At 46.9% G+C, this 26,740-nt stretch overlaps 1 protein-coding gene across 6 annotated transcripts in view; it reads right to left on the bottom strand.

Annotated features, from left to right (window-relative positions):
- Positions 1-26,522, bottom strand: part of LOC146869661 (polymeric immunoglobulin receptor-like) — a 264,598-nt gene extending 238,076 nt beyond the window's left edge. For 2 of the 6 annotated variants that reach the window (XM_085609621.1, XM_085609636.1), the window contains exon 1: positions 26,417-26,522. The gene's annotated coding sequence lies outside the window, so the exon portion shown is untranslated. Of the gene's footprint in view, positions 1-26,158 lie in introns of all 6 variants that reach the window. The other 4 variants (XM_085609666.1, XM_085609677.1, XM_085609612.1 and 1 more) reach the window with 4 other exon arrangements.
- Positions 26,523-26,740: the final 218 nt, after the last annotated feature.

The following is a 26,740-nucleotide window of genomic DNA, read 5'->3' on the forward strand; positions in this document are numbered from 1 at the left end:
TGGGGGTACGGCAATAACCCAAAACGTCTGAACGTTATGGAGAGCAAGTTTATTCGGAAAGTTGTTGGTGTGCCGCAGAGTACTCCCTTGTTACCTCTATTCTGGGACCTTGGTCTGAAACCCTTACAAGACACAGCCAATTTGCGGCCTCTGCTGTATTGGCGCAGGGTCTGGTCAACCGAGGAGCTTAAGCATTATGCTATGGGCCTAAAGGAAATTATGGAAAAAGATCTTTTTCATAAGATAGACTGGCTGAGGTCTATAAAATCATTACTTTATAGACTGGGATGGAACAACCTATGGGATGATCCCCAAAATGCGGTGTTCCCTTCAAAAGAAACTCTTAAGGCTAAGTATTGGGAATTGATCGGTTTAGAATCAATAGCTAAGGGGAGTACATCCCATTTAACAGCCAGATATCTAGAAATTAAGGCCTACCCTAGACAGGAACCATTCTGGGGCTTGATTGAAGCCCCAACTGACCGTAAACTCTACTTCCAGTTTAGAATAGGTACCCTCCCGATTCGCACTTTTACATCTAAATGGGTTAAAGGGTCTCAGGATAATTGTCCCAAGTGTCTGGATACGATCGAATCTTTGAGTCATTTTGTGTTCTTTTGCCCCCTCTATGTGCTCCCACGCAAAACATGGGTACTACCTGTCTGTTGACTAATAGGCTTCCAAAGGCATGAGGAGGCCATAAGAATTCTGTGTACAGATCCGAGCCCGATAATTGCAATAGCAATGGCAAAATATATAAAGTGGGCTTGGATAATACGGTCCAGACAGATTAATACTAAAGTGCCCAACGAATAGGCGCCCGTATTTACTTACTTACTTGTTCATTTATATATTTATTCATATATACAAAATGTTAGTCTAGGATATCTAGTCGTTTTTATAGTTTATTCTAGAGGTGGACTAAACATTGTTGTGTGAATATGAAATGTCTCTATCTATTTGGATGTATAGGCATCAACATTGTGTATGAAAAATGGCGAATAGCGCAATTCATGGCATTTACTTATAAGAATTATGTTGATAACTACGTTTTGGTTTAACCTGTATCGATGTAAATGGTTGATGTATGACACTTTTATGACTTAATTGTCGAATAAAGTTTTCGAAACGAGTGGATTCATGGGAGGAGAGACATTGCTAGAGGAGATGAAGGGAGCAGGGAGAGAGAAGAGGCAGCAGAGAAGAGGGAGAGTGAGTGGATTCATGGGAGGAGAGACATTGCTAGAGGAGAGGAAGGGAGCAGGGAGAGAGAAGATGGAGAGTGAGTGGATTCATGGGAGGAGAGACATTGCTAGAGGAGATGAAGGGAGCAGGGAGAGAGAAGAGGCAGCAGAGAAGAGGGCGAGTGAGTGGATTCATGGGAGGAGAGACATTGCTAGAGGAAATGAAGGGAGCAGGGAGAGAGAAGAGGCAGCAGAGAAGAGGGAGAGTGAGTGGATTCATGGGAGGAGAGACATTGCTAGAGGAGATGAAGGGAGCAGGGAGAGAGAAGAGGCAGCAGAGAAGAGGGAGAGTGAGTGGATTCATGGGAGGAGAGACACTGCTAGAGGAGATGAAGGGAGCAGGGAGAGAGAAGAGGGAGAGTGAGTGGATTCATGGGAGGAGAGACATTGCTAGAGGAGATGAAGGGAGCAGGGAGAGAGAAGAGGCAGCAGAGAAGAGGGAGAGTGAGTGGATTCATGGGAGGAGAGGCATTGCTAGAGGAGATGAAGGGAGCACAGAGAGAAGAGGCAGCAGAGAAGAGGGAGAGTGAGTGGGTTCATGGGAGGAGAGACATTGCTAGAGGAGATGAAGGGAGCAGGGAGAGAGAAGAGGCAGCAGATAAGAGGGCGAGTGAGTGGATTCATGGGAGGAGAGACATTGCTAGAGGAAATGAAGGGAGCAGGGAGAGAGAAGAGGCAGCAGAGAAGAGGGAGAGTGAGTGGATTCATGGGAGGAGAGACATTGCTAGAGGAGATGGAGGGAGCAGGGAGAGAGAAGAGGCAGCAGAGAAGAGGGAGAGTGAGTGGATTCATGGGAGGAGAGACATTGCTAGAGGAGATGAAGGGAGCAGGGAGAGAGAAGAGGCAGCAGAGAAGAGGGAGAGTGGCTGGATTCATGGGAGGAGAGACACTGCGAGAGGAGATGAACGGAGCAGGGAGAGAGAAGAGGGAGAGTGAGTGGATTCATGGGAGGAGAGACATTGCTAGAGGAGATGAAGGGAGCAGGGAGAGAGAAGAGGCAGCAGAGAAGAGGGAGAGGGAGTGGATTCATGGGAGGAGAGACACTGCGAGAGGAGATGAAGGGAGCAGGGAGAGAGAAGAGGGAGAGTGAGTGGATTCATGGGAGGAGAGACATTGCTAAAGGAGATGAAGGGAGCAGAGAGAGAGAAGAGGCAGCAGAGAAGAGGGAGAGTGAATGGATTCATGGGAGGAGAGGCATTGCTAGAGGAGATGAAGGGAGCAGGGAGAGAGAAGAGACAGCAGAGAAGGGGGGGAGTGAGTGGATTCATGGGAGGAGAGACATTGCTAGAGGAGATGAAGGAAGCAGGGAGAGAGAAGAGGCAGCAGAGAAGAGGGAGAGTGAGTGGATTCATGGGAGGAGAGACATTGCTAGAGGAGATGAAGGGAGCAGGGAGAGAGAAGAGGCAGCAGAGAAGGGGGGGAGTGAGTGGATTCATGGGAGGAGAGACATTGCTAGAGGAGATGAAGGAAGCAGGGAGAGAGAAGAGGCAGCAGAGAAGTGGGAGAGTAAGTGGATTCATGGGAGGAGAGACACTGCTAGAGGAGATGAATGGAGCAGGGAGAGAGAAGAGGCAGCAGAGAAGAGGGAGAGTGGATGGATTCATGGGAGGAGAGACATTGCTAGAGGAGATGAAGGGAGCAGGGAGAGAGAAGAGGCAGCAGAGAAGAGGGAGAGTGAATGGATTCATGGGAGGAGAGACACTGCTAGAGGAGATGAAGGGAGCACAGAGCGAAGAGGCAGCAGAGAAGAGGGAGAGTGAATGGATTCATGGGAGGAGAGACATTGCTAGAGGAGATGAAGGGAGCAGGGAGAGAGAAGAGGCAGCAGAGAAGAGGGAGAGTGGATGGATTCATGGGAGGACAGACATTGCTAGAGGTGATGAAGGGAGCAGGGAGAGAGAAGAGGCAGCGGAGAAGATGGGGAGTGAATGGATTCATGGGAGGAGAGACATTGCTAGAGGAGATGAAGGGAGCAGGGAGAGAGAAGAGGCAGCAGAGAAGAGGGAGAGTGAGTGGATTCATGGGAGGAGAGACATTGCTAGGAGATGAAGGGAGCAGGGTGAGAGAAGAGGCAGCAGAGAGAAGAGGGGGATTGAATGGATTCATGGGAGGAGAGACATTGCTAAAGGAGATGAAGGGAGCAGGGAGAGAGAAGAGGCAGCAGAGAAGAGGGAGAGTGGATGGATTCATGGGAGGAGAGACATTGCTAGAGGAGATGAACGGAGCAGGGAGAGAGAAGAGGGAGAGTGAGTGGATTCATGGGAGGAGAGACATTGCTAGAGGAGATGAAGGGAGCAGGGAGAGAGAAGAGGCAGCAGAAAAGAGGGAGAGTGTGTGGATTCATGGGAGGAGAGACATTGCTAGAGGAGATGAATGGAGCAGAGAAAGAGAAGAGGGAGAGGGAGTGGATTCATGGGAGGAGAGACATTGCTAGAGGAGATGAAGGGAGCAGGGAGAGAGAAGAGGCAGAAGAGAAGAGGGAAAATGAATGGATTCATGGGAGGAGAGACATTGCTAGAGGAGATGAAGGGAGCAGGGCGAGAGAAGAGGGAGAGAGAAGAGGGAGAGTGAATGGATTCATGGGAGGAGAGACATTGCTAGAGGAGATGAAGGGAGCAGGGAGAGAGAAGAGGCAGCAGAGAAGAGGGAGAGTGAGTGGATTCATGGGAGGAGAGACATTGCTAGAGGAGATGAAGGGAGCACAGAGAGAAGAGGCAGCAGAGAAGAGGGAGAGTGAGTGGATTCATGGGTGGAGAGACATTGCTAGAGGAGATGAAGGGAGCAGGGAGAGAGAAGAGGCAGCAGAGAAGAGGGAGAGTGAGTGGATTCATGGGAGGAGAGACATTACTAGAGGAGACGAAGGGAGCAGGGAGAGAGAAGAGGCAGCAGAGAAGAGGGAGAGTGAGTGGATTCATGGGAGGAGAGACATTGCTAGAGGAGATGAAGGGAGCAGGGAGAGAGAAGAGGGGGAGTGGATGGATTCATGGGAGGAGAGACATTGCTAGAGGAGATGAAGGGAGCAGGGAGAGAGAAGAGGGAGAGTGAGTGGATTCATGGGAGGAGAGACATTGCTAGAGGAGATGAAGGGAGCAGGGAGAGAGAAGAGGCAGCAGAGAAGAGGGAGAGTGAGTGGATTCATGGGAGGAGAGACATTGCTAGAGGAGATGAAGGGAGCAGGGAGAGAGAAGAGGCAGCAGAGAAGAGGGAGAGTGAGTGGATTCATGGGAGGAGAGACATTTCTAGAGGAGAAGAAGGGAGCAGGGAGAGAGAAGAGGGGGAGTGGATGGATTTATGGGAGGAGAGACATTGCTAGAGGAGATGAAGGGAGCAGGGAGAGAGAAGAGGCAGCAGAGAAGAGGGAGGGGGAGTGGATTCATGGGAGGAGAGACATTGCTAGAGGGAATGAAGGGAGCAGAGAGAGAGAAGAGGGAGAGTGAGTGGATTCATGGGAGGAGAGACATTGCTAGAGGAGATGAAGGGAGCAGGGAGAGAGAAGAGGCAGCAGAGAAGAGGGAGAGTGAGTGGATTCATGGGAGGAGAGGCATTGCTAGAGGAGATGAAGGGAGCACAGAGAGAAGAGGCAGCAGAGAAGAGGGAGAGTGAGTGGGTTCATGGGAGGAGAGACATTGCTAGAGGAGATGAAGGGAGCAGGGAGAGAGAAGAGGCAGCAGAGAAGAGGGCGAGTGAGTGGATTCATGGGAGGAGAGACACTGCTAGAGGAGATGAAGGGAGCACAGAGAGAAGAGGCAGCAGAGAAGAGGGAGAGTGAGTGGATTCATGGGAGGAGAGACACTGCTAGAGGAGATGAAGGGAGCACAGAGAGAAGAGGCAGCAGAGAAGAGGGAGAGTGAGTGGATTCATGGGAGGAGAGGCATTGCTAGAGGAAATGAAGGGAGCAGAGAGAGAGAAGAGGCAGCAGAGAAGAGGGAGAGTGAGTGGATTCATGGGAGTAGAGACATTGCTAGAGGAGATGAAGGGAGCCGGGAGAGAGAAGAGGCAGCAGAGAAGAGGGAGAGTGAGTGGATTCATGGGAGGAGAGACATTACTAGGGATGAAAGGAGCAGGGAGACAGAAGAGGCAGCAGAGAAGAGGGAGAGTGGAGGGATTCATGGGAGGAGAGACATTGCTAGAGGAGATGAAGGGAGCAGGGAGAGAGAAGAGGCAGCAGAGATGAGGGAGAGTGACTGGATTCGTGGGAGGAGAGACATTGCTAGAGGAGATGAAGGGAGCAGGGAGAGAGAAGAGGCAGCAGAGAAGAGGGAGAGGGAGTGGATTCATGGGAGGAGAGACATTGCTAGAGGGAATGAAGGGAGCAGAGAGAGAGAAGAGGGAGAGTGAGTGGATTCATGGGAGGAGAGACATTGCTAGAGGAGATGAAGGGAGCAGGGAGAGAGAAGAGGCAGCAGAGAAGAGGGAGAGTGAGTGGATTCATGGGAGGAGAGACATTGCTAGAGGAGAGGAAGGGAGCAGGGAGAGAGAAGAGGCAGCAGAGAAGAGGGAGAGTGAATGGATTCATGGGAGGAGAGACATTGCTAGAGGAGATGAAGGGAGCAGGGAGAGAGAAGAGGCAGCAGAGAAGAGGGAGAGTGAGTGGATTCATGGGAGGAGAGACATTGCTAGAGGAGATGAAGGGAGCAGGGAGAGAGAAGAGGCAGCAGAGAAGAGGGAGAGTGGATGGATTCATGGGAGGAGAGACATTGCTAGAGGAGATGAAGGGAGCAGGGAGAGAGAAGAGGCAGCAGAGAAGAGGGAGAGTGAATGGATTCATGGGAGGAGAGACATTGCTAGAGGAGATGAAGGGAGCAGGGAGAGAGAAGAGGCAGCAGAGAAGAGGGAGAGTGAGTGGATTCATGGGAGGAGAGACATTGCTAGAGGAGATGAAGGGAGCACGGAGAGAGAAGAGGGAGAGCCAGTGGATTCATGGGAGGAGAGACATTGCTAGAGGAGATGAAGGGAGCACGGAGAGAGAAGAGGGAGAGCCAGTGGATTCATGGGAGGAGAGACATTGCTAGAGGAGATGAAGGGAGCAGGGAGAGAGAAGAGGCAGCAGAGAAGAGGGAGAGTGGATGGATTCATGGGAGGAGAGACATTGCTAGAGGAGATGAAGGGAGCAGGGAGAGAGAAGAGGCAGCAGAGAAGAGGGAGAGTGAATGGATTCATGGGAGGAGAGACATTGCTAGAGGAGATGAAGGGAGCAGGGAGAGAGAAGAGGCAGCAGAGAAGAGGGAGAGTGAGTGGATTCATGGGAGGCGAGACATTGCTAGAGGAGATGAAGGGAGCACGGAGAGAGAAGAGGGAGAGTGAGTGGATTCATGGGAGGAGAGACATTGCTAGAGGAGATGAATGGAGCAGGGAGAGAGAAGAGGCAGCAGAGAAGAGGGAGAGTGGATGGATTCATGGGAGGAGAGACATTGCTAGAGGAGATGAAGGGAGCAGGGAGAGAGAAGAGGCAGCAGAGAAGAGGGAGAGTGAGTGGATTCATGGGAGGAGAGACACTGCTAGAGGAGATGAAGGGAGCACAGAGAGAAGAGGCAGCAGAGAAGAGGGAGAGTGGAGGGATTCATGGGAGGAGAGACACTGCTAGAGGAGATGAAGGGAGCACAGAGAGAAGAGGCAGCAGAGAAGAGGGAGAGTGAGTGGATTCATGGGAGGAGAGACATTGCTAGAGGAGATGAAGGGAGCACAGAGAGAAGAGGCAGCAGAGAAGAGGGAGAGTGGAGGGATTCATGGGAGGAGAGACACTGCTAGAGGAGATGAAGGGAGCACAGAGAGAAGAGGCAGCAGAGAAGAGGGAGAGTGAGTGGATTCATGGGAGGAGAGACATTGCTAGAGGAGATGAAGGGAGCACAGAGAGAAGAGGCAGCAGAGAAGAGGGAGAGTGAATGGATTCATGGGAGGAGAGACACTGCTAGAGGAGATGAAGGGAGCACAGAGAGAAGAGGCAGCAGAGAAGAGGGAGAGTGAGTGGATTCATGGGAGGAGAGACATTGCTAGAGGAGATGAAGGGAACACAGAGAGAAGAGGCAGCAGAGAAGAGGGAGAGTGGAGGGATTCATGGGAGGAGAGACACTGCTAGAGGAGATGAAGGGAGCACAGAGAGAAGAGGCAGCAGAGAAGAGGGAGAGTGAGTGGATTCATGGGAGGAGAGACATTGCTAGAGGAGATGAAGGGAGCACAGAGAGAAGAGGCAGCAGAGAAGAGGGAGAGTGAATGGATTCATGGGAGGAGAGACACTGCTAGAGGAGATGAAGGGAGCACAGAGAGAAGAGGCAGCAGAGAAGAGGGAGAGTGAGTGGATTCATGGGAGGAGAGGCATTGCTAGAGGAGATGAAGGGAGCACAGAGAGAAGAGGCAGCAGAGAAGAGGGAGAGTGAATGGATTCATGGGAGGAGAGACATTGCTAGAGGAGATGAAGGGAGCAGGGAGAGAGAAGAGGCAGCAGAGAAGAGGGAGAGTGAGTGGATTCATGGGAGGAGAGACATTGCTAGAGGAGATGAAGGGAGCACAGAGAGAAGAGGCAGCAGAGAAGAGGGAGAGTGAATGGATTCATGGGAGGAGAGACATTGCTAGAGGAGATGAAGGGAGCAGGGAGAGAGAAGAGGCAGCAGAGAAGAGGGAGAGTGAGTGGATTCATGGGAGGAGAGACACTGCTAGAGGAGATGAAGGGAGCAGGGCTTTGTGCCAGAGCTGCTTCATGTGGCTGACCCAAAAAGGGACAACATGTGACCAGAAGGCGCATAAAGAGGAACATCCTTCTCTCCTTGTATCAGGAAGCGCACAGCCCCATCCCTGTTACATGTGTGTTGTCGGGAGCTGTGTGGGGCCAAGATCGAGGTGGGGACAAAGGAATGTTAATTTGATGAGAGATACATTACTAATGGGGCTGTGAACCTTGTCTGAGTCCTAAAACAATATTTTGATCAATTGTTCTCAAGCAAAGCCCATCCTCATGCTCCAGAAGGGGCAACTTGTGTGGGCTGTATTAGTTACAATTAGTGGGTTCCCACTGAAAAGAAAGGAAAGAAAAACTACTAGGCAGAAAAACAATATTCAATAGTGTGTGGAGTTATCAAATGGTGACTATGGTGTCAAAGGGGGTGATGGGTTTATCCGCCAATGTCACTGCATGTTGTTGACTCGATGAAGTCTCAATATTGGAGCAGCTAAAAGGTGAACCTCTCTGTTTGCTTAGCATGCTACTGAGACTATACCACAAGGAGAGCAAACACTGCTTTGGCACAGAAGAACCCAGTGATTAGGTTCCCTTTGTGTTTCTTTCTGCTCTGTAATCATCCAAGAGAATGCTTCAGTAGTTACACTTTGAGACCAGTTGCGGTTTACTTATTGTGTTTCCTTGGTTCCTCTTTTGAACTTGACAGCGTTGTATATGGACACATATGCCATCAGGCGTGCACTGGTGTGGGGCCAGACATGGCAGAGCTGGAGTGGAGCCTTGAGGAACAGGGTCAAAAACAAGGAGTCCATGGCCCGCCAATATATATGGGCTTAATTTGTATACATTTCGCCCCCAAGGGAATTAACAGCAAAGGCACCGTTCACAGTAGTATTGTTCAGGCTCACTCTATCGATGACATACAGCATTTGAAGGGAGGCTGTGAGTTAAGGCGCCTGATTGCTAGGTGTAGCCAGCAGGTTTAGGGTGAGGTTGTTCAGGCTGTTAATGCACGTGTGGAAGAGATATTTGATCATCATTTTGGGTCACCATAAAAGAGCTCAGAGGGAAACTGTGCCAGCTGCATAGCGCCTGGAGGTCACAGACTGTGTACGAATAAAACAGTTCAGTGGGTTAGTAAGTTTTTCAGACAGATCTTCGAGTAACCTGCAGGTCACAAGCTTTATTCCTTACACAAACGCTGGGTTATGCGCCCAGTGCCAGCAGTTGCATATGACCTGAATGCATAGGTTTGAACCTGTGCAGGTCACAAGCTTTATTCCTTACACAAACGCTGGGTTATGCGCCCAGTGCCAGCAGTTGCATATGACCTGAATGCATAGGTTTGAACCTGTGCAGGTCACAAGCTTTATTCCTTACACAAACGCTGGGTTATGCGCCCAGTGCCAGCAGTTGCATATGACCTGAATGCATGGGTTTGAACCTGTGCAGGTCACAAGCTTTATTCCTTACACAAACGCTGGGTTATGCGCCCAGTGCCAGCAGTTGCATATGACCTGAATGCATAGGTTTGAACCTGTGCAGGTCACAAGCTTTATTCCTTACACAAACGCTGGGTTATGCGCCCAGTGCCAGCAGTTGCATATGACCTGAATGCATAGGTTTGAACCTGTGCAGGTCACAAGCTTTATTCCTTACACAAACGCTGGGTTATGCGCCCAGTGCCAGCAGTTGCATATGACCTGAATGCATAGGTTTGAACCTGTGCAGGTCACAAGCTTTATTCCTTACACAAACGCTGGGTTATGCGCCCAGTGCCAGCAGTTGCATATGACCTGAATGCATAGGTTTGAACCTGTGCAGGTCACAAGCTGTATTCCTTACACAAACGCTGGGTTATGCGCCCAGTGCCAGCAGTTGCATATGACCTGAATGCATAGGTTTGAACCTGTGCAGGTCACAAGCTTTATTCCTTACACAAACGCTGGGTTATGCGCCCAGTGCCAGCAGTTGCATATGACCTGAATGCATAGGTTTGAACCTGTGCAGGTTACAAGCTGTATTCCTTACACAAACGCTGGGTTATGTGCCCAGTGCCAGCAGTTGCATATGACCTGAATGCATAGGTTTGAACCTGTGCAGGTTACAAGCTGTATTCCTTACACAAACGCTGGGTTATGCGCCCAGTGCCAGCAGTTGCATATGGCCTGAATGCATAGGTTTGAACCTGTGCAGGTCACAAGCTTTATTCCTTACACAAACGCTGGGTTATGCGCCCAGTGCCAGCAGTTGCATATGACCTGAATGCATAGGTTTGAACCTGTGCAGGTCACAAGCTGTATTCCTTACACTAACGCTGGGTTATGCGCCCAGTGCCAGCAGTTGCATATGACCTGAATGCATAGGTTTGAACCTGTGCAGGTTACAAGCTGTATTCCTTACACAAACGCTGGGTTATGCGCCCAGTGCCAGCAGTTGCATATGGCCTGAATGCATAGGTTTGAACCTGTGCAGGTTACAAGCTTTATTCCTTACACAAACGCTGGGTTACGCGCCCAGTGCCAGCAGTTGCATATGACCTGAATGCATAGGTTTGAACCTGTGCAGGTTACAAGCAGGTTTCTCATTCATCAAGGGCCGTTTGAGTTGAGGAGTGACCATCAATTATTGTTAAGAGGCACAAAACAATTTATCTTGTATTGTGTGCAATATAAGTTGTCTTAAAAGTGTTGTGAAATAAAACAAAATGATTTAAATAACTATAGACATGCGCAGCATACATTGACTTACATACGTACTTACACATACACACATGGGACACATACCTTATATACATACAGAGCTGAACAAAAGACAACTCCTTATTTTTATCTAATGAAACCCTGTGTTGTGACGAACATATTGCAACTCTGTTTCTGACTCCGCAGCCAAGTGTGGGGAGTGGCCACTTGGGCTTCTGTCGCAGGGTCCAGAGGGGCCACCATTGGATGCTTCAAGTGTGGGGTGTGGCCACTTGGGCTTCTGTCGAAGGCTCCCAGCGGGGCCACCATTGGATGCTTCAAGTGTGGGGTGTGGCCACTTGGGCTTCTGTCGAAGGCTCCCAGCGGGGCCACCATTGGATGCTTCAAGTGTGGGGTGTGGCCATTTGGGCTTCTGTCAAAGGCTCCCAGCGGGGCCACCATTGGATGCTTCAAGTGTGGGGAGTGGCCACTTGGGCTTCTGTCGCAGGCTGCCAGCGGGGCACGCCATTGGATGCTTCAAGTGTAGCTCGGCGCAGCTGGGAAGAAACGTCGGTGTGTTTTGCTGTGTTTGGCCGTGGAGAGCAGTGTGCCAGCTGTAGCTTGGCATTGCATAACACACTATATGGGCATATTTACTAAAATCTCATGCAACACAGTACAGCGGCAAGAAAGCTGTGCTGCATTGCGCGAGACGAAGAGAGCAGGAGAGCGCCATACTTACAGAACTATGGCTCTCTCCTCTCCCGTACGCTGGTGCCGATGTCAGCTGTTGTGCGCCACACACATACCTTTGCACCTTGGTGCAAGGGTGTCTGATGGAGTCTAGCATAGGTTCTGCACTGGAAGGGTAGACTTCCAGTACAAAACACTATGCTCAAACTTACTTTAAACTGTTTTCCACTTTGCATGTGTGCTGTACAGTGCAGGACACATACAAAGTCAGAAAAGGAAGGAGGAATGAAAGCATTTCTCCTTAATGGCGCCTAATTGAAATGGGCGCTATTTTCTGACCCTAAACCCTATCTACTTTTTTAAGTGAATAGGGATCAGCGTCAGAAAGCCCCCTTGACGCTATGTAATGCAAAGTAGCATAGTGCTGCTTTCCATCCCTTTCGAGTCATTTTCAAGCCTTAAATTAGTTTAGAGTGGGAAAGTAAATAGGTAAAAAAGATTTTGTGTCATTTGCGTCACTTTTGTGACTCACACACAGCATAAAATCTTAGTAAATAGACTCCTATATGTGCGGGCACCGCTACATATGTATCCATGCACGGCATGGGCACACAGTGAGGATAATTCATTGTGGCTGGTAAGAAAAACAGGTTGGGAGTAAGAGTTGCTCCAGTATGAATGAATGAAAAGACATTTATAGAGCGCATGGCTACTCGGGAGTGTCCCAGTATCTGGCTAAGTTCCACTCTATGACAGCATTAAAACTTGCAAAATCCACTTTTTGACCTTGTCGGATTGTTCTGATAATTTATGATAGTAAAAGTGCTTTGCATATGAAAACCTTATATCTGGGTGCTGACTATGTTTCCAAGCTCTGACCATTGAACACATCAACTTTGCTTTCAAGTAAAGCAAAGCCACAATAAAAAGCCTCTGACCAGTGGGTAGCACCCAGCGAGTGAGATGAATGCAGCCCTGTGGGTAATCAATAAGTAACAAAGCAATCATCTCCATAGAAACATTGTGCACAAATAAAATGGCCCTTCCTGGCCCATTGTTTGAGCCCACGTGAGGCTTTAGGAGTCTATGAAAACCCGCCCAGGACTGAGAACAGGGACTGCTTCAACCCTTGCTGACTTCCTTTCAAACATAGCTTATACATGTACATATATCTTTTTACCCACATTCAGTGTGTGGACGCTCTGCACTTTGCACTTGGTTTGCACGTGGTCTTTGGAACCCAGTTGCGCTTTCTTGGGTCGCATTTGGTCTTAGGGCCCCGGTTTTGCTCTCAATTAATCTTTTGGCTCTACTAATCGCTTCTCTAGAATTTCTTGCGGGTGGATGACCGTTGATTACTAATTATCTTGAAACTCAAGGATTATTGTAAAGCAAATTAATATGGGGCATATTATCAAGGTCCGGCGTTAAAACCCAGCCATATGCAAATCAGTCTTGACCATGTGCCCAATGGGAATAATATGCCGCAGAGAATTCCAATAGAAGCCCAAGTTCACACCAGAACATGGGCTTCTATGGGAATTCTCAAGGGCATATTATCAAGCCCAATATCGCCGCTTAAGCGGCAGTTTTCTGCCGCTAAAGTGGCGATAAATTTAACGCCGTTTCTTGATAATATCCCCCTAATATATTTGGGAAGAGTCCTGAAGCTGCAAATATTACCACTTTGAAAAAACACCTGTGCTACTTAACGCATCACCAAAGGTACTACTAATTCTCCGAAACCCTTCATCCTTGTGTCTAACAAATCATCACTTCCCTAAAGCGCATGGGCACCACACGAAAACTACTGATATCTTGTAGTAGCAGCATTACTGTCAACAGCGTCACCCCCAGATATCAGTAAGGGCCTGATTATGAGAAGAGCAGAGTGGTATACCCGGGTAGAAAGGATCACAATTACACACACACCCCCCACAAAGACAACAAAGCCAATGTGCATTTGTAAAGATTGTAAGCTAACTGCAGTCACTCAGGGAAATGTGGAACTATTTTAAGAAGATTTGGTAACAACGCAGATGTCGGAGGCTCAGACATCAGAAGAGCACAGCTCTCAAGTGACCAATATCGGGGTACCCTGATCTGATTGACTTGTTTCACACAGCAGGTATCTAAGATTATACTCATCTGATTTGCTGTGGTGTGGCGCCGCGGTCAGGGCGACTGCCTCCGGAATCTGGGGATCACTGTTCGATCCCCGGCGCTGGCGGCAGGTTAGCCCAGCACCATGTGACTCTGGGCAATAGCTTGCTTAGTCTTCCCGACAGCCCCCAGTGCCTAGAGACCCTTACGGGTGATTGTTCGTGCTTTACAAATGTGGATTATTATTAGCTCATCTTTCACACATCAGGCCTGTGTCCGGGTTCTTGGACTCTCTGGCCTCGGACAACAGAGAAATTGCTAACTTGTGACAGATCTTTTGATAGGCTGAAGGCACAAGCAGCAGTGCTATCTATCAGTTTATAGGAGGCTGGCACTCGCCCGAAATAAAACAAGACTATTGCATAGCTCTTAACAATTTTTGTGAGTCAAGCCTCCAGAGATATTCTTCGGGATATAAGTTTTTTTAAAGGATCATTGTTAGAAGTGGGGGTCTGTAGTTGGCAAAGTAGGGACCGTACTTCCTAGACAGGGTAAGAGGGGTACACTTCTAAAATAACCCCTGCTTTTCCCCGTGGTAGCTTGGCACGAGCAGACAGGCTTATCTCAGAGGCAGTGTGTAAAGCATTTGTGCATGCATACAGTAACACAGTGAAAACACTACAAATGGACACCACACCAGTTTAGAAAAACAACCAAAACTTTATCTAAACCAACAAGACCAAATACGACAATAAATCCAATATACAATACTGTAACAATAGCTACTTTGCAAGATAACCTTCAATTTACAAGAATAGCTGAAAAACACAGTTCTTCCGAGTCTGTAGCTCTGTCTGGGGCTACCACGATGCTGAAAACGACAAAGTCTAACAGTTCCAGCGGACCGCGTCAGTACAGGCCAGCTAAAGTGTTGACAGACTCGTAGACAGTACCTCTCTCATTGTGGCTGAACCCCTTGGTACCAGTCGGTTGGGGCAACTGTCGCATTTGCGATGCGAAGTCGAAGCGGTGCAGCGTGCTGTGCACTTCAAGGTGCGGTGCACGCAGCGGCTTGGCGAAGGTCGTCCAACGGCAACGGTGAGGCCAAGGCTTATGATGCGGAGTGAGGCGGCGCTCGGTGCAGTGCTGGCAGGCGACGGAGCCGGTCAATGTCCGGTTCGGGCAGCGACGGTTTCGGTGACGTCTGGGCCGAGTGAAGCGGGGTGGTGCGGAGTGCAGTGCCCACAGGACGCGGCCCAAACAACGGCTTGATGACGGTCGCCCAGCGGTGTCGGTGAGACTAAGGATGCAGTGCGGCAGTGCCCTCTACTGTGCCTTCAGGACACAGAACCAGAGATTGACTTGGTGACAGAGTTGGCTGCTCATATTTTCTTCTGTGGCGACTGAAAACAGCGGTTCCAGAGACGTTGTCCAGAAGGATTGTGAAGCCTTTGCTTTTTCTGAGACTTTTGGAACAGGGGGCAAGCTCTACCTCAAAACCTTGGCGATACTTTGTCAAGAAGGATACACACAGAGTTCCTCTCCTTGGCAGAAACAGCTACTGAAGGCCAACCTTAGACAGCACGCAGCAAAGGGACAGTACTCCTCCTCCAGCTTCTTCCAGCTCCTCTCCTTGGCAGAGGTTCCTCTTGCAGTCTAAAAGTGATCCAAAAGTCTGGGGTCTGGGCCTCACATTTTATAGCACACATTTCCTTGTTCTCTGGTGGCAGAGAAGCTCTCTTCCCGGCCAAAACAAGTCTGTCCTCTCTAGTGCAACTGCCCGGCAGGAGGTAAAGACAGCATTGTCCAAGGCAGACCAAGCCCATTCAGGTGTGATAGAAATCTCCTCCCCCTAATCTAAATGCAGCCCAGGTCTATTCTGCCCAGCACTGACTCACCCTGGGAAGGCAGGACACACCTCACCCACCAAGTGGCTGACTGAGCAGAATGCACATTCCCAGCCCCTGTCACTCCAAGGCCAGACATGCAATCCACAAACCAGCAGAGGCACAGGATGGCTAAGCATGAAAATACCCACTTTCTAAAACTGGTATTTATTTTCAAATACACAATATGAAAATTATCTTTACTAAAATATGCATTTGTATATTCTGAGTTCAGGCATACTAAACTCCTTCTTTCTATCTTGTCCCAATGGGAAGTTATATTTATAAGATGTTATAAATAAACTCCCATTCTATCCTATGGGACAGATAGCCTTTCAATAGTGAAAAACAAAATGCACTGTATTTCACTATCAGGACATGTCACACACCTCAGTGCATGTCCTACCTTTCACATACACTGTACCCTGCCCATGGGGCTACCTTGGGCCTTCCTTATGGGTGTTTTACATGTAAGAAAAGGGAAGGTTAGGGCATGGCAAGTGGGTGCACTTGCCAGGTCGACATGGCAGTACCAGACTGTGCACAGACACTGCAGTGGTAGGAGTTACATTTACAGGCTGCTCATGTGGGTGGCACAATAAGTGCTGCAGACCCACTAGCTGCATTTGATTTACAGGCAATGGGCACGCACAGTGCACTGTACTAGGGCCTTACAAGTAAATCAAATATGCCAATCATGGAATCACCAATCCACAAACACAATTTACAGTGAGAGCATATGCACTTTAGCACTGATCAGCAGTGGTAAAGTGCCCAGAGTCATAAAACCAACCAAAACAGATTCCAGAACAGTAGGCCAAAAAGCAAAAAGCCTGGGGATAAACCCGCTAAAAAAGCCAAGTCTAACAATCATGCGAAGACAGAAAAGCCATCCGTATGTAACATAGATTTCCTGTTCACAGGCAGCAGAGCAACCACTCAGATTACAAATATTTTACAGACCAAACTAATTGAAAACATGGTTATCAACAAATACATGATAGCAGTTCAAATCTCAGATGGAAAGGTCATCCCTTATGTTACAATGGTCTTAGAGACTTGGATGCCAGACAGCTGTACTTTGGCTCCAATGTCTTCAGCTAGCACAGAATACAGCTGCCGTTCTGAAGTTGAGGATTCCAGGCGTGACCATAACACTCTAGTGCTAAGAAATTATTTAATACAGGCATATTCAATAGTAGGATTATTAAACCCAAAGCTATTTACCAAAACACCACAACCTTGCTAACCTCTAAATGCTTGTGGTAGAGACATACCAGGAATCAGAAATCTGCAGACCATTTTCCTGTACAAATTTCCACATTTCGGCTCCATACTTATACTGAAAGAGCATTCTTGGTTGCTTCAGTTGAAATCTGAAAACTTTGCTTATGCATCTCAAAACCTGTCTGATGGTGTTTAGAAAAATTATAAAAAACTGAATTTTAAATCACTAATTTTATTTAGTTTTTATTTTATCTCCTCTTCCCACACTGGGTTGTTTAATGTCAAAGGGCCAGTTGAACTGAGAATGGATTTGGTAAATTTAGTCACAAATTGAGCACAGATGTTTGCTAAATCCATTCTGTTTTTTGTGAACAGACCTATATACTATTAGGTTGGTTCGCAAAAAACAATATGGATTGGTTCGCAATTTGACATACCTCATGAATATTATTAAAGTAGGACGCTAATACTGACCCACTAAGAATCGCAGTCATCGGAGGGATGGTGGCCTGCTGTAGTCAGCAGACCACCATGTCTGTAATTGCTTTTAAATAAAGCATTTTTTAAATGCAACCTGTGTACCTTAAATAAAAATGAGATGTGTTTGTAAAATAATGACAATTGTACCTAAAACATTTTAAGAGTAGGATCCCATGGGGACCTCTTCTTATTTGTGCATGACAAACCACTATATTTGTGTCGTTGAAAAAGCAGGCATGTGTTTGCAATTGGATTTCGGTACCAAATTATCAATACATATCATTCTGATAGGTATTAGGAAGAAATACCCTAAACAAGCCCAAACAATCTGGTATACTGTTACAAACCCAAATCGTGATTCTGTAACTGTTACTGAATCATACCTTGGATTTCTTATATACCAAAATGCCTTTTTGCAGATGCAAAAGGCCTGATTCTGCAAATTGGACCATTTGTGAAAGCAAAAAGGCTTCTTAAAATGTATCCCTCTGTTGCATAAATTGATTCTACGGCCCGAAGAGGCTGTGTGGATGTGAGCTCATACTAAACCTAATATAACATGAGCAGGGTCAGACTGGCTAACAGGGCAATCAGGCGGTGCCCCGATTGCCCTGTCTGATAGGTCGGTGTGTGGGCCAATTTATTTGGCAGTTATGGGCTGGTTTTATGGCTAGGTGGACCGGTTTTACAACTTTTGTAGCTCTTTTCTTCAATAAGGGACTTTCGTCTCACTTTGCCTTTGTGAATCGGGCCCAGAATTTTGAGTGATATTTCTGCTGCCTGAATACTTAACCCTGTATGATGTGTGTTACCCCATGGATAACTAGGCTGTCTAAGACCTGAACCTGTATGATTTGTATACATTGTGGGATAGCTGTGCAACATAAATGTAATTTACAGACATTATAAATGTTAAATCAGCAGAGTATAGAGATATCCAATCCCTCATATTATGAAGATCACTCAGGTCCAAGCTCAAACATCTGACAGGCTCTGGGCCCAGGCAGCTGAGCTATCTCTTTCACATCACATAGATCAGACATGCACACACCTGAGACAGCTGAGATGTATTTCAGACAGTTGCATCTCTCAGGAATAAACAGAAGTAATGCCATTTTAAGAGAAAAGGTGGGCTCAGTCTTATGCAATGTTGGCTAATACAGATTGCAAAGATGTTAAAGCTTCATTTGTCAACCCTTAAATGATCCCTACTTAATCTCAATGTGCACAGCTCTGACTGCCTATCTCTAACCCCCGCAAACTTGACTCCCTCATTCCCCTTGATATTTCCTGAGTCCACAACACCCACTTTAATTCTCTAGATGTCACTGTTCATGACCAACTCCTTCGTAGCATGCTATGGCACCACTGCATCCTTCTGATAGAACAGCCTATAAAGTAAGCATTGGCAAAGCCAGAAGGTCTTACCTATGACACCTGACAGCTTTGCATGTGCTTCTTATTTCACCCATGATTGCCACAAGATCAGTCCCATCATACTCGCCCCCTAGGCCCTTAAAAGACTTTTCTTAAAATAATATAAACTCATTACATTCATCAGAAATGACCACCACCTGTACAGATACATGGGTCATGGCCATTTTGTAATGATTTCTCTTTAACTAAAAGAAAAAATACTTCAAGATGGCTCTGCTCATGTGTGTGCATGTACAGTGGTCCTCGTGTAATCATTTTTCTAAAGCTATAGGAAAAACATGAAAACATGGCTCCTGCTTATGTGTGTTACTTAACGGCAGCCATCTTGGAATGTTTCTTTTAGTTTAGGAAACAAACTACCATGATGACCAACGTGCAAGGTCGTGCATGCATGCTTGACAATCTGAGAATAGTTTTTAAAACCATTTTAAGATGGTTGTCCAGTACTGTATCAGCGGGTGGCATTTAGAGCACAAGGTGGTTGGGGGCAAGCAGTGGCTGTGGGTGGCTCATTTAAAAAAAAAAAAAAATGGAGCATTAGAGGCAGAACGATAAAGGGAGAGAAAACTGTCCCACGTACTTGCAACTCAAGGTCTGAGGACGGCCATGGAAAGATACCTTTATCTCGTCAAAACGCACAATGAGGGTGAAATGCTCTTTAAGCTTCAGTGCAAGAGGAGAGCCAAAGATGCAGTGGCGGTGCGTCCATTGGGGGAGATGGGGCGTAGCCCCCCCACCCGTAGCTCCCTCGGCGTTTCTAAACTTAAGTAAACTGAATCAGTTTACTTAAGTTCAAAGACGCCGAGGGAGAACCAACTGACAACAATCATGTCAGTCAGCATGACGTCGGACCGCCCACCCCCTTCAGAGTCTGAAGGGGGTGGGCGGTCCGGCGTCATGTTGACTGACATGATTGTTAGACCAGGGGCAACAGACAGCAGCACAAGTGCGCATGAGTGGGCAAGGTGAGCGAATTTTCACCCGTGCCCAGTCATGCGCACTTGTGTTTGCACTGGCTTGCGCATGGCCATTAGGAGCCCCTCGGTCTCCTAATGGGCAGGCGGCGGGCGTAGCGTAAGCTGTGCCCTCAGCCAATGGATTGGCTGAGAGGGGTTGGCAGGTCCCTCCAGTGCCGTTCGTGAAGGCGCCCAGGGGAGCAGAGGTCTGAGAGGTGGCGTGGCCCGTCTGTGAGGTAAGTTTTTTGTTTAATATATTTCATTCCCCCCCGTGCGTGACCCCCCCCGCGCGAGTCGCGACTGATTGCAAATTATGGCCATATGCATCAAAGTACAATACATAGGAAAGGCCGTTGTAGGCAAAAGGCATAACAGGTTATTCAGGTATATGCATTAAAAATCAGACGGTGACAAGAAGCGAATCTAGGAGCTTTAAGTTACCCTTTGTGGTAAGTGATGCATTGGTTTAAAGTATGTGCTTCAGATGCGTGTGCCACTCCGTTTTAATTAAACCACTTTTCAGAATCCTTGTGTGATTTGTTCGCATTCATCAGGCGAGCTATTCAAATCCGTTTACACACATCACGTTATACAATGTTTGTGATTTACATGCGAGTGCCAGGAGGGTTTTATTCACATGCCGTTTTACGGGGGGTGTGCTTCACATACATACCAGAAGCTGGTTACCTCAGTCTACACAAAAAGCACAGATAGAAACAACCTGCTTCATTTTTCAAGTTTCCACCAAATGAGCTTGAAACAACATTTACCATTCTCTCAACTACTTAGGATCAGGAGAATATCGTCCACTGAAGAACTGTATCAAGAAAATAAAGAAAAAGTATTGATTAAATTTAGACAACGAGCATACCCAGATGTTATTCTACATCAAGCGAGCGAAAGAGTATCTAAAATAAGTAGACATGAACTGTTGAAAGGCAAGAATCCTGACGTACAACAAGAACGAAATGTATTCGTGTCAAAGTACTCAACGAAAAGTAAACAAATTAAACAAGTCATTAAAAAATATTGGCCTATGTTACAAGCTGAATCAGACTTCAATGGTATTTTTGAGCAAAACCCAATATTTGCATACCAACGTACCACAAATCTACAAAAAATGCTAAAGAGAAAAAAGAGTTCTCCAAAAGATGAATATAAGGGTACTATCCCATGTTTGAATTGTGGAAGTTGTAACAATATCATAAATGGTACCATTTTGAGACACCCGACACAGGGTACTCCGATTAATCTATATGTCACAGCGACCTGTGATACAAACTTCGTGGTGTACCTTTTAAAGTGTCCATGTGGACTTATCTACGTGGGAAAAACTGAACGAAAAAGGAAGACTCGCATGACAGAACATAAGAGCAACATCAGATTGAACAACCCTAAATCGGCTGTTGCAGTACATTTCAACAAACTCAAACACAACATTAGCCAGCTCCGGTTTCTTATTTTGGAACAAGTCCAAACTCAAGAAGGGGGAGACAACAGAAAATTTCTTTTACAGAGAGAATTATTTTGGATTTATAAACTGGACTCACTACACCCAAAAGGCCTAAATGACCGTGTGGAATTCAATTGTTACCTTTAATTAATTATATGGTTCTAACAGTGACCCTATGTCGTATCTTTGTGCAGGCACACATATCAGAGGATATGTGTTGAAATGTAACTCCTGGTTATAAGGATTCAGTGTACCATTAGCTAATAACAATTTATACAAAAAATTGTTTTTTTATAATTGACACAGTATCCAAAGATTTCTATTTCACTTTATTTTTATTTACATCAATAACACGCACTATTATATTGTGTTATCTACTATTGACAGTGTGTATTGACATCGATTTTGCAGGCAGCGTTACATCACGCAACCACAAGGTCTAGTTTCTATGTTTATAACGTGTTGACACGAGTGCTATTTCATGCACTTCCGGGTGAGACAACCGTCACATCAGAAGGATTTTGTTTACCACCAGTCAATAATTGGTTTACATACAATTTTGACATTTGAACTTTCATCCACAAATTTTTATGCATATTAATAATGTGCACTATTATATCACGTCACTCATTGTTCACATTTCTTTGTTAACATCAATTTCGTAAGTAGCATCACAGCACGCAATTTTAAGGTCTATCTTCCATGTTCATTACGTGGAGACACAAGCGCTATTTCACGCACTTACGGGTGAGGGAGCCGTCACTTCCGAAGTTCGAACATGTTACGCGGGAGACAGCTTGCCGTACGGCGGGTGTAAACAGGTTAGACCGTTTGGAGTATTTCTATTGTAGTGGACTACTGCGGATGATTACCACAGTGTACATCTGGGTGGATGCCTCGTTCTCTATTGGGGGAGCACCTTGATATTTATTTTACAATTATTTACGGTTGTTTAAACATACGGTACCGCTACTCCACTCTCTAGTTTCTTGCATGTTTATCTTGGGCATTTGAGTACGAAAACAAAATTAGGAATGGTAGCGCAAACTGGCGGTGTATCTTTATTTTATTTTATTCAATCTTGTTTTGGTGCTTTATGATTTTGACTAAGCAACCGTACGCTGACGTACCTCACGTAGTTTACGTAGTTAGCGTATTTAATATAAGACTAACACGAAAACACACCAGCTCTGTTACTGCATGTGTAATATTTTATAGACCCGTTTTTCTTTTCAGCTTGCGCATTCTAGCTCTTAAAGTAAGTAAGAGACTGTATTTTTGTTTACAAGGAGAACCGCCTGAGGAAGGGCACGCCCCGAAATGCATTGGGGACTTATAACCCTGTGACACCACGAACCATTTATGGATTCAGCCATTATGTGTATACAAGAAGACTGTGTTACAATGAATTTGAACATGAAAGTGTACACTATATGATTAAACCATCAAGTTTGAACGTTTAAATCTGAGTACGTTTATTTAAAGAAACGAAAAGCAAGGGGAGTGCTATATGGGATATACCTTCCAGGAGTGAAGGATCAATTCTGCTTCACATACATACGCCACGGCTGCTTCACGTGCCCCGGCAGGAGGGTTTTATTTACATGATGGGGCAACAAAGGGATTCTGTGCGGCCCCATGTCCACTGCAGGGCTTTCAAAGTGTTAATGAAGATCCCTTTGTTCCCCGGCTGGCACCCAACTCTCGCTACAGAGGATGCACTGTATCTGAGCAGGGCTTTCTGCTGGGGGCCTGCCAGGCCGTGGCTGGCAGGCATGTGCCTGTGTGCTAGGAACTGAACCCGCCTGTACTGCTCCCAGGTTATGCCGCGCAAACACTGCAAGCGCTTTCCAAATCCCTGGGGTCTGGTTTTCACTTTGTTTTCATGCGAGTGATTTGTAATGTTGTATTTTCCTTATATGTGGTTAAAAGTACAATTCTCGTCGGGTTTGCTGGTCCTCGGCGTTTCACTAACACTTTCGAAAAGGTCAGAGGGATGTCCATTCGAATGCTGGTCAGCAGAGGGTTGCAGCGACATTGCAGTGTATGTTGTGATGTTACACTGATTTGAGGTTCTTCCCAATCGTCCCCTCTTCCTCCACTGTTATGATTCAGAACACGAACACGTCATCTTAGATCCCCATCCCCAAAACATTTTCCCTCTTTAAAAGAATCACTGGGCTTACATTTTATATTCCCAGTTTCAGCTATAAAATATTTTTGGGGGAAGTCTTACAATCAAAAGTAAAATAGCTCATGTCCCTTAATAGACATGGGGGCGAATAATTCTGAAGCGGGCTGTAGGGTGACTGAAAAGTCAGGACGTAAACAGCGTCATTTATGATAGGACCGGCATATTATTATGGTTACCCTTATTAATGTAGTGGGTCAGCAGTCTTACTTTACGGCGTGTTGGCCGGATGAGGATGTAACGTCATCCGCGGGTCAGGCAATGCCTGCAGGGTGCAAAATAAATGGGGAGTAACCGCACGGGGTTCAGCTCCCGTCCTCCCGACACACTATCACAGCGTATGTGCGTGTCATTCTGTGTCCCTTGTGTTTTGTGTGGCCTGTTGCGTACAGCGACCAAGCAGCAGGCCGCGATATCACAGTTAATGCGGCAGACTGTGTATACACGTTTTAGCGCTTGGAGGGGGTCTTTCAACAGCCGTGTACTTTGCCAAAGGCAAGTGGGACGTGGTTTCTACTTCAACAGGGGGCGCCTCAAGCACCGGCCTTCCTTGCTGTGAGCTGCGGACTCCATAGGTATGCCTTCTGTGGACAGGGTGTCAAATGGTGTACCACAGACCGAAAATAACGATGTTGTCCGTATGTTTTTTTGTTGTTGCTAATGTACCACAGCAACTCCGGTTTTATTTAAGTGGCGGTGCGTCCATTTGTGTCCTCAGTTTTTCTGAAGTCACAACAAGTTGTCTCTGTGTTTTTTCGTCGTTGCCCCGTCAAATGTGTGTGCCTCTCTGATTTTCTTTTTTATAAAGTCATAGAAATGTTTGTCTAGGTCTGATCCATTCGGGCAGATGTGAAAATGAGATGTTTAGGTACATGTTTTCATGCACCAAAAAACCAGGAAGAGTTTTACATATTTGTGATTTCCTCTGCTAACAGTATAAAATGTTGTGTATTTATGCTGTCCACGCGTTTGCTTTTCTCAGATGGTGCAGAGAGATGTCTTTACGGGTATGCTGTGCTGTTATTTCACAGTGTGAATTCGATTCTGTGACTTGAATTCACAGTGCGTTGTTTATGCTGTTCTGCTATGATTTTACTGCTGGTTGTTTCTGTACACTTTTGTGGCGCTTGCACACTGACATGGTATCTTTTTGTGCCGTGGGGTCACAGTGAGATATTTCTGTTGGTTTTCTAAGTTCTATGTCTCAGTTGAATCATGTTTCTTTTAGGTTCACTCATACTTATGGAGTTTTTACATAAGGCTGGACAAGAGGAACAGTAGAAGTGTAGGGCATTCCTTGGCGCTTCTGGCGAAGATTGTCCTCTATAGGTTATAAAAATTGACAATTTCTTAAATGATAATTAAATCGTATTGCTTTATTAACCTTCCTGCTTTCTCAAATTTGCTTCAAAATGCACCATTTGTCCACTCTTTTTTCAAAATTTCCCCCCCCCAGCCCCCGTCGGTTGTTCGGGCATGCTTGCTACACTCGCTCACCGCAGTGCGGAACGGCAATAATTTGACGCCTCACCACTTTCAAATGTCACCAGCCGCCACTGCAAAGATGAAGAGAAGGGGATCGGATGGGCACAAGGCCATCAAACCATGAGCAAGGGGCAGACGCAGCGCTCAAGCCGAATCCACGGCCTCGATTCTGATTGGCCCATTAAAATATGCATTATGTATCTGTCTTATAATTCCTATGTGCAGCACCAGTTCTGTGAGTGTGGAACTCATGTGTGTGATGTATTTTGGGGCATTTCCACGCCGATGGCCTCCTCCTTTTCCCTTAAGATGTTCACAAATCTGAAACAATAAAACAATACTTATGACGCCGACGAGGCATTTCATGTCCATGACCCATCACAATGACGCGTCTTTTTATCAGCAACAGCTCTTCAAAGTGAATCCAAGCAGCAGGCTTCATGTCCTCACCGTCGGGGAAAAGTGTTTATCTCAAGTGTGCCAACCTAAGAAACCATGACTGGTTTAGGCTAAAATTATATTAGAATGTTCTTGGCAATACTGGTTTTATTTGCTGTTTTTATGGACTTCTCAATTAGGCAAAAGGCTCTTTCAGAGTGAACATAAAATGCAGCATGTGTGGAAATTGCATGTGCTGTGTCACGTGTGTTTTATTGCGTTACCCCGACATCGCTTTCATGGATTTGAATTAAGAATGGTAATAACACAAGAGCACATGGCAGCTTAGGACAGATCTATCACTGTGCTCCTTAATGTGTGCTGCACCGTCACTCGTCTTTGTTTTTTTATGATATGTAAATACTATTTTTATAAAGGCATACATTATTGTTTGAATGTTGGCTCGTGTATTGCCTCACACACATACTGCTACTTGCAGCGGCAATTAAGGTGAATACATAGATATAAATAATATTAATCCACATTTGTAAAGCGCGAACAATCACCCGTAAGGGTCTCTAGGCGCTGGGGGCCGTCGGGAAGATTAAGCAAGTTTTGCCCAGAGTCACATGGGGCTGGGCTAATCTGCTGCCGGCGCCGGGAATCGAGCCGTGATCCCCAGATTCCGGAGTCAGTCGCCTTGGCCGCGGCGCCACACCTAATACGAAAGCATAGGAATGCGTCACTCCTTTGTGCATAGGGTCGCGCTACATGGATGCACACACCTTTACCTGCCTGAATACAAGGTCCCAAAGTTCCTCTCTGACCCTGCAAATGTCACTGAGGAAAGTTTAAGTCTGGCCAGCGCGTTCCCACCAGTGGAGTCGCCTTCATGGAGTTTGCAAGAGGGACATGGTTATGGTCATGCTTGGGCATTGTTGGGGTGGTTGGCACAGATGCATAGGGTGTGACTCTCCCATCTGCTGAGATACGTCTCCTTATAAAGACCTATGACCTCTGCATGTACATAACTAAACCAGCAATAATTGTCGTGGGTAAAAATACACCATAGGTGCTCTCGTGTGATCATATGTGTACACGTGCACACACCTGCCTCTGTGTGTCCCCAAGAGAGCAGAGGTGACGCGGCGCACTTGCACATGTTCACCTACAGCAGCAAACCCCCCAGGGCCAGCCAGTCCTTGTGGGGTGCTACGATCACATGAATTCAATTTAGGGTGAAACGCCACCCTTGTGAAACCCCAACTCACTTGCCTTTAGTGTCGGGAAGCGAGCAGGTCCTTTTGATGCTGCCACCCACGATGTGCTGCCACTGCAGCGTGTCGTCAGCAGACGCTTTTCACTCCCCCAGGTGTCTGGCGGTGTCTGTGCTGGATGTGGTGACACTAGTTCTGCACTGTGGCTCTATGCGATGAGGCCTCGCCCTTCCCCCTCCTTCGCTTGCTGCCCTATCTCTGCCACTTCCGATGCCAGTCACACATTAAAAAGCAAGAGCGCGTTGAACACACCTCGAGAGAGTCGACCTGTTGGACGCCTGTCGCTTCGAGGGAGGCTGGAGAGACCGGAGAGCGCCGCTCGCCACCTTAGCTGGCCAGTGAAGATGGTAAAGGAAACTGGAACAACAAAAAAGCTTCCGTTTCACAACACCAAGCACTTCTTTAAGCACCCCGTGCCAAGCCACGCCTTGCGCGTGACCCTGAGCCCTGGACCAGCGGCTCACGCCTCCTCGTTCCTGAGCACGCATATAGGGTTCACTTTCCTGTGAATCCCTGACCAGATAGGTACATGGAAAATAAAGGGGCGGGCATAGAAACCCATAAAATGGACACTGA

Source organism: Triturus cristatus, chromosome 1_1, assembly GCF_964204655.1.
Source record: "Triturus cristatus chromosome 1_1, aTriCri1.1, whole genome shotgun sequence".
Classification (NCBI taxonomy): Eukaryota; Metazoa; Chordata; class Amphibia; order Caudata; family Salamandridae; genus Triturus; species Triturus cristatus.